The sequence below is a fragment of the Capsicum annuum genome, chromosome 11 (assembly GCF_002878395.1).
Source record: "Capsicum annuum cultivar UCD-10X-F1 chromosome 11, UCD10Xv1.1, whole genome shotgun sequence".
Classification (NCBI taxonomy): Eukaryota; Viridiplantae; Streptophyta; class Magnoliopsida; order Solanales; family Solanaceae; genus Capsicum; species Capsicum annuum.
In genome coordinates this window covers 193,701,914-193,720,300 of record NC_061121.1, presented here as the reverse complement: position 1 = coordinate 193,720,300, position 18,387 = coordinate 193,701,914, and the positions used below count along the sequence as shown (strand labels likewise).

General features: G+C 32.8%; 1 long non-coding RNA gene across 3 annotated transcripts in view; it reads left to right on the top strand.

Moving 5' to 3' along the window:
- Positions 1 to 15,073: 15,073 nt before the first annotated feature.
- The window catches only part of LOC107848389, an 11,906-nt gene continuing 8,592 nt past the window's right edge, over positions 15,074 to 18,387 (top strand). Inside the window, exons 1-5 of one of the 3 annotated variants that reach the window (XR_007046968.1) lie at positions 15,074 to 15,167; positions 15,449 to 15,504; positions 15,655 to 15,726; positions 15,961 to 17,796; positions 17,879 to 17,944. This is a non-coding gene — a long non-coding RNA (uncharacterized LOC107848389). Of the gene's footprint in view, positions 15,168 to 15,448; positions 15,505 to 15,654; positions 17,797 to 17,878; positions 17,945 to 18,387 lie in introns of all 3 variants that reach the window. The other 2 variants (XR_007046967.1, XR_007046966.1) reach the window with 2 other exon arrangements.

Genomic DNA, 18,387 nt, shown 5'->3' with positions numbered 1-18,387 from the left:
AGTTGACTCTGTTTCTTCTTCTTCTATTGAGGGTAGAGGTATGAAAAAATTTAGCATTGGAGTCCCCTTAAACTAGCCAGTTAATTCTGGATTTAAGCTTCCAGAAGTCATTCTACTATCTAAGGATATTGTTAAAGGCATTATTGAGAGAATTTTCCTGATTTTGAAGGAAAAGACTAGTGGGATAGTGGGGGAGGCTTGAATGTCAGCTAATCTTTCAAGCAAGTACTTCTTTTTATGAAAGATATTTCCAAAGGTGAACCTGTTCTATAGCCTAGCATTTTTCTCAATGTATGAGGTAGCTACCGTTATGTTGGTGCAGTTGTGGAAGGAAGACCTTAACCAATTAGGAAATTCCATATTACTTGACCACATAGATTCAAACTTGAAGGGTCTATTGGAGTTTTGGGGAAGGGTGCCCAAATTTAAGAGAAGGAGAGAGTGATAAGAGTGAGTTCTCAAAAGATAGGTAATAGAGGCCTTAGAGAATAGGTAATCTATTGACCATTGGCAAGACATCTGTCAACCCTTTACAGGATCAGACTTTGCCTATTCTTGTACCTTATATTAGACCAAGTGTATTTACTCCCTCTAAACCCTAAATCAATCAACTTACACTGATTAATACAGTTCCAAAAGCAGTTGGATTTGTTAAGATTAATCTTATTGCCTTTAAATTTTTTTGAGGCCCTAATAATTTCATTGATATATCTTTCTACAAGCCAACCGGAGCATCCAAAGGAGACAACAGTATCAGAAAGGGAGGTAAGTTAATCCCAAAGAGCCAACCCGACTTGGAAATTCATACTAGTATAAACAATACTAATAAACCAATTACAGTGGGGGAGCTGACCTTGACAGTAGCATGAATAGCTGGGTAAAGATGGAGACAATGTCAATGGGGATAGAGTCCTTCTTCCATATAATAATTATCCCACCAAAGTTTCCCACAGAGGCAGACTGAATTTGACAGTGGATACCCAATTCCTCACACAATTATTGATGGTCTATCATTCTGGTTTCTAGGAGAGAAATTATTATTGGTTAGTGGATATGAACCATGGAATTTCACTGTCTCCTAAATTCTATATTCTTAGTCCCCCAAGCATTCCATATGATACAGTTCATCATCATGTGTTTGGTTGTTTGGGGGGTTTCCATTGTAGGATCCTTGCCCTTTCCCAAGAGGTTGGATGCCCCTTCTATTTCTAGAGCTTTTCTCTTCCTGGCTAGAGGAGATATTTTGAATGAGAAGTTCTCTTCTAGTATAAGTCTTGGAATGTTTATTTTTACCCCTAGTTTGTTAATACCTATTGGGAATAAGACAATGACCACCTACTGAATAAGCTCTATGAATTCTGGGTTTATGGGTCCTTCTAGAGTTAGAGCCTTTATTCTTAGGATCCTTAGGTGAGTTAGGATCTCCTTTATTTTCATGTTACTTGTTCTTAAGGATTCTAAGGTGTTCTCTCTTTTTATCCTCTTTTGGGTCATAGGAGATGGGCTTGTTGCTAGGGATATCTGGTTGGCTTGACTGTGACTCCCATGGTTTCCCCTATTAGACCTCATACAAATTGGGCTTTGAATAAGGAAGGATGGGTTGGATGGTTGAAAGAAAGAGAGGTTGAAACTAAGTTGGTTCATTATGTTTGACAATGTTACTGGTGTCAGTTCCTCTTGGTAAGAGGTGTTGATTACCTGAAAGGGTGTTGTCATCCAAACATTGGACCCATAATTTAGTATTCTGTGGTTCAGTCATTTCATTGCTAACTGGGTTAGGTATCTCGGGTCCTGGATTAGGATGGTAACCTATTTTCTCTCTCATTCCAGGTGTAAAGGGACTGACTGGTCCGATAGGCATATTTCCAGCCATGAAGCAGGCTGATGGGTTGGTGAAAGAGGTTTCGTTGTTATGGTTATCGTGTTGGAGGACGTAGAGGAGCTCATGGTTTTTTATTTTGAAAGTGAGCCATAACTCCTTCAAGAGAGATCTACTGGCAGAAAGATGAAGAGTTCCACTCTCAGGGACCTCAAAAGTATTTAATGTTTTATCCTCCAACAGTATAATATCTATCACATCTTCAAAGAAAGTGGAATAGTCCCCGATCGCTATATGGGAAAGAAGAGAATTAGGTTTATAATTGCCTATGTCGAGCTGGCAGTTGTGGGACCCCTTGTCTTTAGCATTCTTTTCTCTTAACTCAGGAGAGTTAAAGGGATTCATGTTATTAAAACTCTTTTGTTTGAGAGTAATACCATCCAAAATCTTAAAAGAGGTATTGGTATAGGGTCTTTTAGTATCGTGGGTGGGCCTTTGGGTTTGGGCTGAAGTTTGTCCTTTCAGGGTCCAGTAGTAGGGTTAATTATCCCCCAGCCAAATATCAGAGTGACCCGTCAACTTGGGCTTCAACATAAGATTGTTTAGAGGCCAAACATCCGTCTTTCCACGACCATTAGGCCCAATAATACGGCTTGGTTTCACGTGTTGAGCAGGCCCAAGTAGCTTTGACCCATTTAGGGAGGTAACGTGCTTTGTCAGTAGATGCTCAAGCGATGTAGGGTTGAGGAACTTACCTAACACCACATCGAAGGTTTTAACCTTAACGATTGGTGTTGTAGTAGCAATTTTGCGGACATTTTTTGTGGCTGCCTTTTTTTTATTGGCAAACAAAATTGTTTATCATTCATGTTCCTAGTTGGCCTGTTGTCGATGCCATTGAACCGAAGGTTTTTTAGGGATTGGCCTGGATCCTTGTAGGGTTGTTTTGGCAAGTTGTGGATACATGACCCAGACGCCTACAGGCTTTGCACAAGAGCTCATCCCCCTCATAGAGAATGACTTGTGTGTGGCTCCCGATAGTAATTGAGATTGTTACTGAAGTTTCCATAGGAATTTGGACACAGATCCTTGCATATCTACCCCTCAAGTAGATGACGTACATGCATCGACCTTGAGTAGTTTCCTAATTTTCCTCCATATTCTATGTAGGATTGCAGAATCATAGAATTTGGAAGGGAAGTAGGGTAACCTCACCTAGATTACCTTGAATCAATCTTCGATTCACTTGGAACAAAGTTAGGCTCCCAATTCCTAACCGAGATGAAACTACCTGCGACAAACCAGGGTCCGCTGTGAAGAGCTATTGATTGGTTTTATGGTTTGGTAAATTTGATTGTGAAGAACCCTAGACCCAGATCTGAGGCATAGAGGTTTAGAAGGCCTTCACAGATCCTCTAGCTTTTTTTAAAGTATTGGTGATTGATTAAATTTCGAGTTCACCACCTTGATAATGATTGAGTGCCTCCATGGGGAAAATAGACTTTGTTTGTCTTTTGTGGACAAATTTATCAAATTATCAGCAAGATCTTCTTCCTCAAAGTCTTCAATTTGGTCAACCTCTAAGGGAGGATTTGGGGCTGGTATTAGTCCCACCAAAATATATTTGTAGGAGGAGCTTGCCTCTTTCATTTGGATTTCGTCTGATTGACTCGGGTTCGGAGGATTATGTAGGAGGAAGGGGGTAAGTGTTTTTTCCAGGGCGCGGATCATATTGCAGGGATGAAATTGGAGGGGAAGTTCTAGAAAGAGAGGTCTTTCTCTTTCTAAAAAATTATTTAACGTTTTTTCTAATAGTCTATAGATATAAAGATTAGTATTATAAATAATACCACTACTTCTATGTTTTTTAAAAATATATATATAATAATAATAATAATTAACACCACTACTACTACTTGAATTAAAACTACTACTACTACTAATTGAAATTACTACTATTATTATTGTTACTATTATTATTAATAATATTATTATTATCTTTTATTTAATATTTGAATATATTTTAAAATATTGAATGGGATAAGTTTATAAATGGTAAGAGTTTATTTAGAACACTTAAATGTTAGATTCCTAGTTTTAAGTCAATGATAAATTTAAAAAAAAAAGCCTAATATTTTCAAATTCAATTATGTCTAATTTTTTAATTAAAAACTTTATTACAATATTATTATTCTTTGTCTTAAAGTTGTCAAGTGGCTTATTCTAATTTTGTCACTTGGCTTCTTCTGGTGCTTTGTCTTCTGCTTTATCTATAATTTATATTTATATTTATAATATATTAAAAGTGTGAAGACCCTTAGAAAAGTGATTTGAACTTTTTGTTCTTTGTTCAAATGTTGTGCAATAGACAAAATTGTCTTTTCATTCTTTTAAATATTATTATTTAATTTTATTTTAAAGTAAAGAGTCCTAAAATATATGATAAGTTTTATAAAGGTGTATCATTATATTTTAAAGTAAAGAGTACTAAAAGATATATAAAGAATTATTAGGAAAACTAATAGTTAGGAAGAGGAGGAAACGAATTGAAAAAGTACACTTTTTTCGACTAAAAAAGATATATACGTTTAATAATTAATTTCCTTTTAAATAAGAAGTTAAAATTTAGAAAAGTTCAAAAGCAAAAAAAGAAGAACAAAATAAGTAAAATATTTATTATTATAATAATAAATAAAAAATAACTAAATACTCATCTTATTAAGGTTAAAATGAGAAGTTAAAAGTTAATTATTTTTTAAAATAAAATATATAAATCATTTTGAGTCTAATGAAAAACAAAAATATATTACATAAATTGGTACAAAGGGCATAACGAATTAATTTGATGATAATTTCACTTTAAAATATTGAGATAAGCATCTTGTAGCCCCTTGAGTTATGGCCAAAGTTGCTACGACATATTCCAACTTCACATGGATCCTATTACCTCTTGAACTCAATTTTAGCATATTTTTGTCACCCATTTATGCTGACATGGCACTTTTATTACATAAAAATGGGACTCACATAAAAGTTGTCACGTTAGCTACAAAGGTATTACGTCAGCTAAAACGAGTGACAAAAATACACTAAAATTGAGTTTAAGGGGGTAATAGAATCAAGGTGTTAATTAAGAATAAATATATGTAAAAAATAATTATTATGAGCATGTTATTTTATTAAGTACAAAAAGTATAACGTAAAATTTTGAAGATAAATAAGTGTAGTTAATTACGGAGGAACATGATAAATCAACGTCACAAATAAATAAGTAGCAAAATTAGGTGTACGTAGATTTAGCTTGGTTACAAAAAATATATTCCTCCAATTAAATGTATATTATTTAATCTTTTTGTATAAATTGAGATGGTCTGAATTAATGACAACTAGAGTTTAGACACTTTAAATAGTATTTAGTCATTATTTTAAAAATATAACGTTACACTTTGAAAATAAAAATAGTGTAGTTAATTAAAGAGGAACATAATAAATCATCGTCGCACAAATAATTAAGGAGAAAAATTAGTATAGCCAAAATATATTTCCTGTTTTAATTTACACTATTTTGCTTGTTTTTGGAGATTAAAGTTTTTACTTTCTATTCCGCCTGAACTGAACTAGTGGTTTGAAGTCATAAAAATTCATCACAAGTTAAAGATCATTCGGTTGACAATTGAAAATCATAAAAACTTCATTGTTAACTAGAAACAAGAAGAAAAATTTAAAATTGCTTAATTTTTATAAGTAGTATTCTGAAAATGCTAAGTATTTTTTGTCTTGTGGTGACAGAAATATGGCAACTGAAAGTCAAATGATGGATGCGACAACGTCTGTGGGGGCAATTAATATTGCCACATCAAGTCGCACAAATGTTCCACTAACAATGGCACCAGCGGAGAAGCCCAAAAAATTTTTGGGCATTGACTTCAAGTGGTGGCAGCAAAAGATGTTCTTTTATCTCAGCACTTTATGTCTGCAACAATTCACTAGCGAAGATGCTCCTGAGGTGTCCGAGGGAACCTCGGACAAAGACCGCTTCGTTATTGTAGAAGCTTGGAAACATTCGGACTTCCTTTACAGGAATTATATTCTGAGTGGTCTCCAAGATGACCTCTACAATGTTTAGAGTAGAACAAAGACATCAAAGGAACTGTGGGGGGAACTTGAACGAAAATATAAGACGGAGGATGTGGGAATTAAGAAATTCCTTATTACATGGTTCCTGGACTTCAAAATGATAGATAGAAATTGTTGTCTCTCAAGTACAGGATTTGCAAGTCATCATACATGATCTCCTAGCAGAAGGTATATCTTTGAAAAATACCTTAGTTGAACAAATTAAAAATGTTCTTAATACTCACAGAAATTGTTTTGTACGTTTAATTGTGAATGATGCTTTCCAAGTAGCAGTGATAGTTGAGAAGATACCACCTTTGTGGAAAGACTTCAAAAACTACTTATTATTGCAAGGAGATGACTGTTGAAGAACTTATTATCCGACTTCGTATTGAAGAGGATAATAAAGTTGCCAAAAGAAGGTCAAAAGAGAATTCTACAATTAATGGAGCACATATTGTAGAAGATGACCAAAGCAATTCGAAGAAAAGAAAGAAAGTTGAACATGGAAGCAATCAACCCAAGAAAAAGTTCAAGGAAAAATACTTCAATTGTGAAAAAATTGGTCACAAGTCCATAGATTGTCGAGCCCCGAAGAAAGGCAAGAAAAAAGGATCAAGCAAATATGATTGAATCCAATAAAAAATGTGATGATTTGTATGCTATGTTCTTAGAATGCAACTTGTTGGGGAATCCTCAAGAATGGTGGATGAATTTTGTTGCCACCCGCCATATATATGCCAACAAGAAGTTGTTTTCATCATTTTCTCTGGTTCAAGCAGAAAAAATGATCTACATGGCTAACTCCGCTACTGCTAAGGTGGAGGGAACAGGAAAAATTTTCTTAAAGATGACTTCTGGCAAGGTCTTGACACTGAACAATGTGTTATATGTTTCGGAGTTACGTAGGAACTTAATTTCTGTTTCACTCCTCGATAAGAATGGATTCAAAGGTGTAACCATTTCTGGAAAAATTATAATTAGCAAAGGAGAAATATATGTAGGGAAAGGCTATCTGACCGAAGGCCTTTATAAGATGAATGTAATGACTGTTGAAATAAATAAAAGTTCAAATTCTTCTTATTTGATTGAGTCTTATGATTTATGGCATGAACATTTAGGTTATGTTAATTACAAAAATGTTACGAAAACTGATTAACTTAGAAGTTTTGCTAAACTTTGAGTGCAATAAATCAAAGTGTCAAACGTGTGTGGAATCAAAGTATGCAAAGTATCCTTATAAGTCCGTTGAAAGGAATTTCAATCCCTTAGACTTAATACACATTGACATTTGTGATATGAAGTCAACACCATCACGTGGTGGGAAAAAGTATTTCATAACTTTTATTGGCGATTGCACAAGATATTGTTATGTCTACTTGCTAAAGAGTAAGGATGAAGCAATAGATGCATTTAGGCAATATAAAACTGAAGTTGAAAATCAGTTAGACAAAAAGAACAAAATGATAAGAAGTGATAGAGGCAGAGAATATGAATCTCCCTTTGCACAAATATGTGTAGAGAATGGAATAGTCCATCAAACTATGACCCCATATTTACCTCAATCTGATAGAATTGCGGAAAGGCAAAACCAAACTTTGAAGGAAATAATGAATGTCTTACTTAAAAGTTATAGTTTACTGGAAAACTTATGGGGGGAGGCTATCCTTACGACCAATCGCATACTCAAAAGAGTTCCCCATAGTAAGACACAATCAATTCTTTACGAAAAATGAAAATGAAGGAAACCCAACTTGAAATATTTCAAAGTGTGGGGGTGTCTAGCGAAGGTTCAAGTTCCTATACCTAAAATGGTTAAGATGGAACCTAAAACAGTGGACTGCATGTTCCTAGGATATGCAAAAAGTAGTAAAGCATGTCGATTTTTGGTTCATAAATCCGAACATTCGGATATTAATGAAAATACGGTAATTGAATCAGACAATGTTGAATTCTTCGAAAATATTTACCCGTATAAAACTAGACATGAACAGTCTAGTGGAGGATCTAAACGACCTCGAGATGAACCAAGTGAGAATGTACATATTGAAGAAAATCTAAGACGTAGTACACGTCAAAGAACGGCAACTTCGTTTGAATTGGATTTTGTAACATTTCTCTTAGAAAATGAGCCTTAAATATTTAAAGAAGCGATGACATCGTCAGACTCATCATTTTGGAAAAAGCCAGTCAATAGTGAGATAGATTCAATCTTAAGCAACCATACATGGGAATTGGTTGACCTTCCTTCCGAAAATAAACCTTTAGGTTCTAAATGAATCTTCAAAAGAAAAATGAAGACGGATGGTACTATTGACAAATACAAGGCAAGACTTGTAGTAAAAGGCTTCAACCGGAAGAAAGGCCATGATCACTTTGATACATACTCGCCAGTAACAAGGATAACCTCAATTTGAATATTAATTGCCTTGGCAGCGGTATATGATCTTCAAATCCATCAAATGGATGTGAAGATGCATTCCTAAATGGAGATTTGGAGGAAGAAATATACATGGAACAAACTGAGGGTTTTGTGGTTCCAGAAAAAGAAAATAAGGTGTGTAAACTTGTTAAATCACTTTACGGATTAAAATAAGCACCTAAGCAATGGCATGAAAAGTTTGACCAAACCATGTTGGCAAACGAATTCAAGATAAATGAATATACCAAATCACCAAGTCTTTATTTGTTCATATGTGGATGATATGTTAATCATCAGCAAAGACATTTATGACATAAATGCAACCGAACGAACGCTCGAGAGCAAGTTTAATATGAAAGACCTTGGAGTTGCAGATGTGATCTTAGGTATAAGAATACATCGAACTTCATAAGGGTTTGCATTGTCACAGTCTCATTATATCAAAAAAGTACTTGACAAGTTCAAGTATATGGAATTCGGTATTGCCAAGACTCCATTGGCTATGAACTTTGCACTTCGAAAAAATAAAGGTGAAAGTGACTAACAATTGGAGTACGCAAGAGTATTAGGATGTTTAATGTATATAATGAACTGTACACGACCATACATAGCATGTGCAATTAGTAAATTGAGTCGGTACACGAGTAATCCCAACAAAACTCATTGGATGGCAATGAAAAGAATTTTGGGGTATCTTAAATACACTCAAAACTATGAGTTGCATTATAATAAATATCCTGCAATACTTGAAAGATATAGTGATGCAAATTGGATTACCGGATCGAACGAAGTAAAATCCACAAGTGGATATGTATTTATTATCGGTGGAGGAGCAGTTTCTTGAAAATCATCCAAACAGACTTGTATCGCTCACTCTACAATGGAATTTGAATTTATCACATTAGATAAAGCCGGTGAAGAAGCAGAATGGCTCCAGAATTTCTTGGAAGATATTCTGTATTGGCCCAAGCTAGTGGCACCAGTATGTATACACTGTGATAGCCAAGCGGCAATAGGTAAGGCAGGGAGCATGATGTACAACGATAAATCTCGTCACATACGACAGAGACATAATACCGTTAGGAAATTTCTCTCTAGTGGAATTATCACTATTGACTATGTAAAGTCAAAGGATAATGTGTCGGATCCACTTATAAAAGGTCTATCTAGAGAAAGAGTAGAAAGGACATCCAAGGAAATGGGTTTAAGGCCTAGGACAAGTCAGCATGGCGGTAACTCTACCTAGCAGACTGGAGATCCCAAGAGCTAGGTTCAAAGAGATCAAACAAAGTTGTTTCTGGCAGGTTCAACATTGTCAATTACCCAACCCATTCTCATGATGTAGACAATGTACAATAAACTAGAATAAGACCTAAGGTGAAAAGTCTTTTAATGATTATCTAAATTTGGCAAATTTGACCAAATAGTTTAATCTATAGGATTGAACATTTAGAAATCACCTATGCGAGGGTGAAGTGGAAGCCGCTTCAAGTAGAATATTAGTAAAGGCCTATTCTCTAAGCTCTCATGAAATCGGGATGTGTTCATGGCTGAAAAGAACAAAACCATGAGAACCATAAACGTTAAAAGGCTGGTTGTGTGACATGTATTATCTAGGTATACAATAAAGTTTGACAGTTCAAAGATATCAAATCTACCGATTGACCGAGTGCATCCGATGCATATTTGCTACAGAAAGTTCAAAGGAAAACCCACTTATCTAGATGCAATCAGTCTTTGCTTGATGATCACATACTTGTCCGTAAAACTTTTACAAAGAATAGTCATTCCCATTCATGTGGGGGATTGTTGGGTTCATAGAAGTGTGAATGGAAAATGGAGAAAAAATAGTGGAGAAGAGGAGACACCAATTTGGAAAGTGTACTCCCAAAATTGGAAAGTTCACTAATTCTCCCACATTGGTGGGAGAAAGGAACTTTGGAGTGTTTATAATGATGAACACTTACTCCACATGGTAAGTGAGGCAAGAAATAAGAGATGTCTTGCATCGTCGCCGTCGTCACTCGTTCGGCTCAACTTCGAATTCGGATTTGGATTTGGATTTGGTTTGTCAAATGATCGATCGATGAGATCTATCTTTTTGGACAAAATTCATTTGAATTCCGAAAATACCAACAGTAACGTAGTAAATACTTTCTGCGTTTAATACTCCATTTATATGATTTCAGTTTCATTACAAAAGCAATGAAAGCATACATGTAGAAGCTATATCGAACAAATGCTTCAGATAAATTTTCAAACTGATGCAATTTTTCACTGAAATGGTGCACAATTTCAAAACTAAACTGATGCACTATTTTAATAAACTGATGCACTGCTTCAGAACTGATGCATTGTTTCAATGAACTGACACACTTATTCACAAAATGGCATGCCTGTTCAGAACAGTCACAATGTTTGGACGAATAGACATGAATTTTCAGAAAAGGTTACACCTTTTAGATGAACCTTTACCACTTTTCAGAAGAGGCATCTTGTGGCTATAAAAACCTGGTTTCATCCACAGGTTTGCATACAAAATTTTTAGATTAAAAACTCTCTGCTTGTCTCAAAAATATTCTATGTGATCACTCAAAACGTTCTGTGAGTTCGAAGATATTCCAACCGTTTGAGGTATCGCTACTGTTGGTCTGTTAGCCATTTTATCCTGGGAGAAAAAATTCCACAATCTCGAGTACAGTGAGGGGGATTATTTCCTTAAGGAAAGTCTGTGAATTCGGATGACTTGGTTATTTTCTGTTTCATCGTAATTTCTGCAAAATAAAATACACCTCTTGGAAAGGTCATTTTGATCTTGTGTTGAGGGTATTTGATATACTTCATTTTGTTCTTGTTTATACTTGAACTCAAGTTGAAGTTGGTGTTGTAATATACAGATTCTGCATACCCAACTATATTGTGGAGAATAACAAAAATTACTAAATTATATTTACAACAAAAAAACAAAATATAAATAAACAAATTAGAAAAGCGAAAGTAGACTTATAGTTGTCTTCATGATTGCATGCATTTTTAGGATTTTAATTTTTTATACAGATTTCTGATTCAATTTGGTATCTTAATCTTGTGTCAGCAATACTAAAATGATTCAAAGTTTTCAAGAGCATGTAACTAGTGTCTACTTCCTTTAACATCTTTTGAAGCTTGCAGCAGCTTTCAACGGTTGATATTTCTTTTCTAGCTAAGTGTCAAAACCTTGTCCCTCGATCATGGGTTACAGATTATTTGTAGATTTTCATTTCATAACGGAGCCTAAAATATGAAAATAGGTGAGTTGTGATCTCCGTCAGAAGTGATTGAGTTTGAGATATAAAATCTGACCACTTTCTTGTGGGATTAAGAAGACGTGCAAATAAGCTATTGGGATTAAAGCTCACTGTGCTAATCATTTTATCTATTGCAAGTGCGGTATCTGTTAATTCATAACCATAATTAATTAGTATAAGTCTATGTTATTGATTTTGAATTGGCTAAGAAGTACGGAGATTTATCAACTCATCATCATAGTTCATATAGATCAACTCCTTTAAACACTACGCATTGATATTTATTTTGTTTAAGAAGACAAATTACTTGAAATATCTCGGAGACTTTTTTTCTTTGGTGAATACTGCCCTTTTTTTCTTGAAGATTCAAGATATTTGTTTTTCCTTCATAATTCAATTTAACATGAAAATTTAAATATTTATTTTTTCTTCGTCATCGATATTGGTTCTTCTTCTACTTTTTTGTTTTTCCTTCGCTATCAATATTTGTTCTTCTTTTACTTTATTATAATTCTTTTTGTTATTGTTAATTTGTTATAAATAGTTGTGTTATATTATTATGATCATATATAAAGTAGCTTTATTATTTAGAACCCGTTTGGATATGATTAAGAAAATAATTTTTTAGCTTAAGTGATTAAAAACTTAAAATAAGTGTTTATAAAATAAGCACATAAGTATTTGAATAGAAGTGCTGAAACTGAAAAAAGTTGTTGACGTATTTGGTAAACAATTGATGTTAAGCATTTTTATTTTGTCAAAATGACTAAATCTCCTTAAAGTTGTTAACACCATAAATAAGGTGAATTATTTATAATTTTTAATTCTAATAATTCAAAAATAATTTGTATCTAAATGTATTTTCAACGTAATGTGATTATGTGAGATCAATTTATAAATATAAATTACTTTTTTATTTTTAAATGTTAAAAAATAAAAAAAATTAGGACATTTTTTTATATAAATATAGTATTATATTATAATATTTCTGAAAGTCAAATACCATGGCAATTGGATTCACTCAACATTCACCGGTTTACTTCAAAAAAAAAAATTCTATTTGAATGGATGGAGAAGAACTTACCACAAGCTCGATTTGATAATAAAATTTTTGAGTAAACCTCCAATGTAATGACTGATTCGCTGAAAATAAAGTAGAAGGATGAAGAGGAAATTTGAGGGAAGAGACGAAGAGAAACAACAAAGAGAAAAAGAAAGAAAATCATATATTTAAGGACTACAAGTTCAGGGTATTATTGAAATTGGAGAAAAATATAAAGGATAAAAAAATAAATGTTTTAATCAAATTCAAAAGAATTTTAATCTAAAAAGTAAAAAAATTGGGGATACCCAGTTTAGCACTTTTTGCTTTTTTTAATCAGTTTTTAGTTTTTTTAAGCACTCTTTAATTTTACCAAACACCTAAAAAAGCTAAAAAGGAGATTAAAAGTTGGTTTAACTAGATTTTTAATCCTATACAACCAGGCTCTTAGAATATATTTTCGCGCATCAATACCAATATATTTTAACTTTTGATATCAATAAATTTTCTCCTTAATTGTTAATGTGATTGATGAATTATCATTATATTAATTTGAGATTTTTGTAGGAGCCTCAAATTTCAAAATCTGTTTTATATGTCTATATAAACATATCCATGTTTATATAACTAATTATAATTGTGACTACTTAAATATATTAAGTAGGAACCAATAATTGTTGTTCTGTATAACATATTTAGGCTTGAACTACAAAGTGTCTTTGAGTTATCAAAAAACAAAGCTTCTTTTAGAGGATGATGACTGAGACTCTCTTCTAAAAAAAGGATTAGGCATGTTGTTTAAAGGTTAAATTATTTAAATACCTTCCTTATTTTTTTTAAACTAGGAGACCTAAGTACCTTTTGAAAGAGTCAAAAGTATCACTTCAAACAATAAGAGAACAAACATAACAAATTGATCTTTTTTTTTTAATGTATATAAACCAAAGATCATTAATCTTCATTTGATGGACCTGAAACTGACATAGTCTTTAGTGATATAATCAGTAAAGGAATAAACGTATCTAAATACACATATACATATAGATGGATAAAAATACGTAGAGGAATAACGTTCCATGCTTTTGAATGTTTTAAGAAGTTGTTAGAAAGTGATACATATAATATTCTTAATATTGAAATTCTTGACGAGCATATTTGAAGAGATCAATTTCTCAGCTCTCCACATTATGATTAACCGAATCATGACTCACATTCTTGTATTTCTATTTGAGACAATTACTAAAAAGTATCAGTCGAGGGTAAATATTAGTATTTGATTTAGCCTATAATTAATTTTTCTTCCCACTTTAGCCGTCACCATCAGTTCATCACCCTAATTAATGAATTAATAATTTATGACCTCTCACCATATTAATACTACCATAATTAGTGACAGTATTAATTTAAAGTCGTTATATCATATCATAAATTTTAAATTCTAGATTAGTATTGTGTCTATGTGGACATATTCATGTTTTATAGTTAATTACAGTGTGACAATATTTTTATTTTTATTATTATTTTTTTTTGTGTAATTACTCTTGATCTTTAGTTATTTAATTTATTATGAAATATTGTAGAGTCACCAAATCTCAAAGTATAATATTAATCGACGAAAAAACTTTACAAAGGGAACATAGAATCTTACCTCGCAAGATTAACATAAATTCATCATATTACACATTCAAAAGATAATTCAATCAATGTATCGATATAATAACATCCATTCACATTATTTAAATAAATATTCTTATCATTTTATATTAACTGACATAATATACATGTGTAAAGCACTTATAATCGACTAGAAATAGATATAGATATAAATAAGATTTGTCCCATCATATAATGGTCACGTGCGGGAATGATCATTAAATGCTAGTATTATTTGAATTATGTCAAAGTTAAATTGCAAATTAAGAGGTAGAACGTAAAATAAAAAGTGATGGCTAAGTTTTTGAACATACTCTCTCCGTTCCAAATTTTTTAATTTAATTTCTCATTTTATTTATCTTTTTCCATTTATCAAGAATAGATAATTTTTTTTCATATTTTACCCTTTGTATTAATTACTATTTCTTCAAATTAAAATATAAACATCATTTAATAGGGGTATTATGATAAATTAATTATGTTATTAATTATTTTTCTTAATCAATGTGTTATCTCAATTTGAGACGGATAATTTGAAACGGAGAAATTATTTTTCTTACTATAGTATAAGTGTGAGATAGGAATAGGTTTCGACATGTTTGTTTCTTGGAAATCAACTCAAATTTAATTTTAGTTATCTCGATAGGGTCATATCTTTGTAATATGTTCACGTATCTTTCTTTCAAAATAATACAAGTCTACGTGTCTCTTATCCTAACGGCACAAAACAATATAATACATTATATTTGTAACTTTTTACCTTCTAAATTGGTTCTTCATCTTCCTGTTTTGTGAGCTATCCTCTGCGTTGGTTCAAGAAAATTTCAGGTGTGCAACTCTTTCAATCACTGAATATCCTTCTATTTCTCTTCATGCATGTATGATCTCACACTGAATTTTAATTTTTTGTAATCTGGTTTGGATTATTGTGTTACGTAATTATTATTTATTCCATGACTATCAAACTCAAACTCTACGAAAGATACCTAAAGCAGAATTTTGTAATCAAAAAAATTAAATTTTGACGATTTAGGTAAGCTTTAATTCTTGGCTTTTGATGTGTTATCTCATTATGATGGTCCAGAAATTTTCTTTCTTTTTTGGCATAGGCAGAGACGATTTATATTTGACTCGAGTATTTTTCTCATACGTGGAGGCGATTCAGGTTATTTTGCAATTTGATTCCTGATGATTTTGTATTTTTGAAGTACCTGATTTCTCATCATGTTTTTTGATCCAGAGAGGACTCACTGCTGTAAATACCTCAATAGCTATTGTATATTTTTAATTAAAAAATTTGTTTGCCTATGTTTAGGAAGAACCAGTATGTCAAAGAGATTAAGACACTTTGATTGGAAACAAGTTATCCCGGATTAGCTATCTCGAGGTAAGTTATTCCACCATATATACGGGATAATTTATTTCATTATTATGGCATAAATGGTGAGATAAATAATCTCGAGTCTAACTAATACCCCAAACCAAACACATGATAAAATAATCCTAAATTTTTTTTTCGAAACTATTATACCTTATACCTCAGGCCAAATGACTAGAAGATTTTGATGCTATATGCTTATGCCTTTGATAATATTGCAATCTCCAAAGTCGTAATTTGCAGGCAAACAGGGAGTTTGCAGGAAAAAGAAGCTATGAAAGGTAAGCGCATTCACGGTGATAAAATGATGTTATCACTTTTTGTTGTTAGGCATTGGCAGCCATTGAATTTCATCATCTTTAGTTGTTGTTATAGAGTTTTTCCTCTGCCTACAAATTCTTGTATTCCAAGGTCAAATTTTTAGATGGCTGGTGACATGGTTTGAAAGTCAAAAACTTTAGACTAAAGCTTTATCTTTTTGCTTTATTTACCTATGAAGATGGCTTTCTAGATTCATATACCATCTCTTTCGAATTTAGTATATTGTTGCAAGTGTTCAATTAAATCCTCGACTATATTAACTCTGTAATCTGTGAAGATGAGAAGATACGTAGAATATATGAGTTCACAACGCTAAGCATGTATTCAGTGAGACCTTTTGAACTATATTATAAGCTAGCTCTTTGTTCGTAATTGTGACTTACAGTTTAATAGCTTCTTTCTGATATGTTGTTCCATAACAGAATCTGAACAGGAATGCTTGAAAAGCACTTCTAGTATTGATTCTATTTTTTCGAGGAAAAATAGTATCTCATACATCAAAAAGTTTATGTAAAGGAAAGGCTTGATGATTTTCAATATGATATTTTGTTTCACCTCTTGAACAAAATATTCTAGGAAATGACCTTCAAGACAAAAAGATCCAACTCATTGATGGCTAATATTATTTGTCTTATCTTAGTATGGCTTATAAGATGCATTTGACCTTCTGAATCAATTACTATCTTACAAGCATATTGCCAGTACTAACTTAGTTACAAATTTTTTATTTTTTTTTAATCATATGACTAAGTAGAGACCCAAAATATTGCAAATACAGATTATACATAGACCTGCTGTTGGAATTATTAGGATTCAGCTAAAATGTTGCACTTCCACTTTCACTTTCACTTTCATTCCTTTAATTTTTGTATCTTTGGTATCTGGCCTTTGATATTTATGCTTCTGTGGGTTTGATCTGTTGTTTTGAGTGGTGCAGACTTTTAAAATTTTGAATTTAGGTACTACTTGAAATTTTCAGAGATCGATAGATACTTCATAAGGTTGAATACTAAAGATTGTGTGAAAGTTATCTAGCTAGCCATTTTATTCTAAGGTTCATTGCTCGATTTTTCAACAAGCTCTGCTCTCAAAATACAGAGACTTGTGGAGGCAGGTTCGAATGTGTTGATCCGAAAAGCCATGTGAGAGGCAAAATTGGTTCTCTAAAAGTAATGTGAGAGGCTATTATTGTAGAACAACAATTTTGTATTTGATATCGATTCATCAACACTTTCATTTCTTGTAAAGGAAGTCTAACTAGCTAGGGGCTTTGAGCTGTAGGTGACAAAAGAGTTTTAAAATGAGGTGTAGGTGACTTTTTTTTTTTAATTTAATTTGTTCTTTTATAATAATTAAATCACAATAATGGACCAACCCATTATACAATTAAACATTGTAGTCCAATTTATCTGACCCGGCCCAACCCGGATCCAATATTGGCAACAAATATAATCAGTGAATTCCCTAAAATAGATAACTTTCCTAATCCCTAAATCATTCACGCCGCCTTTCACTATTTTACTCTCTTTCTTCGAATCTGGTTCAATTGTTACTATGGAGCTTCTTGTCGACGCTTCTCCTTTAGATTCACCTTCCGCTAGTAAGTAATTCCTCCTTTATTTTGATGTCTCAGCTTAGTATAACTAGGAAATTGATGCTACTTCTTTTGTTTCTGCTTCCTCCGGTGTATGAGACTCAAAACAACATTTTTAGCATCTCTGATGGCTCTATTCAACAAGGTTAAGCTGTTACTTCCAGGTATGACTCTTCTCCTAGCTTTGTTGTTCATTTGAAGTATTTCCCGCTGCTTGCCTTAACGCTTTCTGCTTGTGTTTCTTAGATCTGGACACCTTGACGATAAGGGAAGCCTGGATTTCAAAGAATGTATGTTCTGCTTTACAATCAGGTTTATGAAGTTGACATCTCGCTCTAAATCCTCTGATGACACTGAAATAGTTTAGGGTATTTAAAGCATAGTTTGTTTTTTCAATGTTGTTGACTTGTTCAACATGTGCTCTACCTAGCCTAACTTCCCCGATGCCCTTTATCCCTTTAGAGGAGTGATTCTTAAATAGGGGTACTGTCATTTATCACTATTAAGAATAGCTTTTCCTTTAGCAAGATAATCAGCAAACTGATTTCCTTCCTTATAAATGTGTTGATATATGACTTGCTTATCTTGCAAAGATTGCTTTATCTCCTTGACTATGCTTGTAATACTCCATGGACACTTCCACTTTCCTGTTAATACCTTCTGCATAACTAGAGAATCCATCTGAATGATTATCTTATCGAATTGTGTCTGTTTACAATGCTTAGCTGCATGTAAAATAGCATTTGCTTCTACCT